This window comes from Gavialis gangeticus, unplaced genomic scaffold, assembly GCF_001723915.1.
Source record: "Gavialis gangeticus isolate Ggan-Ray unplaced genomic scaffold, GavGan_comp1, whole genome shotgun sequence".
Classification (NCBI taxonomy): domain Eukaryota; kingdom Metazoa; phylum Chordata; order Crocodylia; family Gavialidae; genus Gavialis; species Gavialis gangeticus.
Genome location: NW_017729024.1, coordinates 11,587,208 through 11,589,707, shown reverse-complemented (window position 1 = coordinate 11,589,707; position 2,500 = coordinate 11,587,208). Strand labels below are relative to the sequence as shown.

Sequence of the window (2,500 nt, the reverse complement as noted above, 5' to 3'; positions counted from 1 at the left end):
ATAACTATACCATAAATGAGCTATAAAACTAAATGACAGAAAAGACCCCTTCCCAATATTCAGTAAGTGAATGTCACAGGGCACTAAGATGTGCCTGATCCTGTAAGGACAGAAGCAGCCTAGGCAGGAAGCCCTGCAGGCTAGGTAGAGCACCACAGCTGCAGGTTGCCTGAGCAACAGGCTAATGAGGTAATTAGCTGGCGCCTGTAGGCAGTCAGCTGACTGGAAGGAGGCAGGGCCCTGGACACACACAAGCCTAAGGCTGGGGCTGGCAGGGGTTTGTTCTCTGGCAACTGCCAATGGAAGGAGCTCCTTCCTGAGACAACTACCCAGAGATGGGTGGTGGCCTGATTTGCTACCTACAGGAGCCTTAAGGCCTTAAGGCACCAGGAACCCAAAAGATACCCAGGGCTAGGAGGCACACTCTCCTAGTGGGGGAAGTTTGCCGCCTTAAAGTGACAAAACAACTTCTCCATTGTTACTGTTACATTATAGCCTAAGGGCTTATGTTTGTGTTCTTGTTTGTACTGGAGGTATTTTACCATCAAGACATGGCAGATGAGACAATAGGGCACCCTCAGGGTGGAGCTGGCATGCTTGCGGAGCCACCAGGGGTGTCACAGTCAATCCTGGGGACCCTAACCCATGACAATGAACTACCACAAGTCCTAGTATATGTTAGCTGCAATAGTGTCTCTCATTAGTGTAGGCAGGAAATGGTTTCAGTCTTTACAGCCTTCACTGGGCATGCATCTGTCACCTAGAGTGATCAGCTGGGTGCAAGTTATAGTGTTGCAGTGATTTCTTTTGCTCTCCTGGAGCGGGCATTTTGCCCGCAACTCTGTTTCATTCTTAAACTCTTCAATTGTATAACTTCAAAGCATTCCTTTCTGATAGTTCGTTGATTAAAGTCCAAACAAAGCAGGTAGGGAGGGACCATCATACTACAATAGCTAACTGCTTGGGTCCTGTTTTGGGTCATCCAGTTGTGAAACTTGTTTTGGCAAGCTTTTGATCAGTCCAGAGCTTAAACTTCAATCAAATGGGATGGGTCTTGATAGACTGGATGGGACACCTTGGGTCATTGGTTACAGGACACTGTTTTAGATAGTTGTTTTAACAGTAGGGCAGAACTCAAAATGTTATGAACTGGTGATGGGCTGTGGTGATATTTGCAAAACCTCAAACAGATATTGCATGTGAGTTCAGAGAAATATGTCTTGGGAGGAGGTGTCAACAAGAAGGCCACAGTCACACAGGGAAATGCAGTTATTTATGAATGGTTTAGCATAATGAAACATTGGGTACATTTGCAACTAGCACAGTAGATTCAATCAATTGGGATAGCTTCATTTCACATGGTTCCAGTCACAATCTTGCATTCTTGTGCAAGATGCATTGTTATTTTAATTTGGTCTTTTAAATTTCAAGTGTAGGTCCGGCTAAGCTTTCAGTCATCAGACAATACTCTTAAACCTAGTATGTGTTGCTAACCCCATTTTATGCCCAAAATGTACCAGCTCTTGTGGTATAAAATGTTTACATCATAATTTATGACCAAACCTTTGGTCATTAATTTTTTGCTATAAAACAGTATAAGAAAGAGAATTGGAGTACCTATATCTGCTATGTACACTGTAGAAAGGTGCTATTAGGATGTATTTGAAATCAGACATCCAGTGAATATTAATTTCTAACGATATAGAGGTTAGGAATAATAACATTTAATAATTATTTGCCAAATGGGTGCTAATCTAATATTAACCAGTTATACCTCACATGCAATAACTGCATTCTGTTTGGCTCAGAGGTCCTCAACTCATGATTCAGTTAATCAGCTTATATTTGCAAATCTTTATTTCCCAATTCATTCATCAGACAGCAATAATAGTTGTTCCCTGTCTCTAACTACATTTCCCTCTCAGAATATATATTTTAATATTTAAAACATTATTATAATAATAATTTCTTGTTGTTTATGATCCACAATGTGTGTAACAATTAGCATATAGTGATTTTAGGACTGGGGGAGGGGAGGGAATTTGATGTAATTATTGAACTAAAAGTTTAAATTATTTTGATGCCTTACTCAGCTGTATTCATTTTCTCTCATGTTTAAATGCATTGTATTGGCACATGTGTTTATAGAAAGTTAATTTCAAAGCCACATGCAGCAACATATCTTGACTGACAAATCTCAAATATCAGACACTCATAGTAAACCACGACCAGTTCTTGGGTAAAATAATTTTAACACATTTAATCAAAAGTTAAAAAAAATGAAAAAAAGAGAAAACCATAATCTTCTCATAGATATAAAAGAAGTTTCAACTAGTCAGACAAGATATTCATTGAGAATTATTCAATGAGCTCTAATTGAACTCATGGCTCATTAAATATATTGATGATGATCTCATCAGATGTCAATATTTTGTTAAATTGCAGCCAGCTCCATGCACAAGACTTTGGGGGGGGGGGGGGGGGTAATTTTTTTTTTTTT

At 39.5% G+C, this 2,500-nt stretch overlaps 1 long non-coding RNA gene across 1 annotated transcript in view; it reads left to right on the top strand.

Annotated features, from left to right (window-relative positions):
* Positions 1–2,500, top strand: part of LOC109298179 — a 5,082-nt gene that overhangs the window by 843 nt on the left and 1,739 nt on the right. The window lies entirely within an intron of this gene.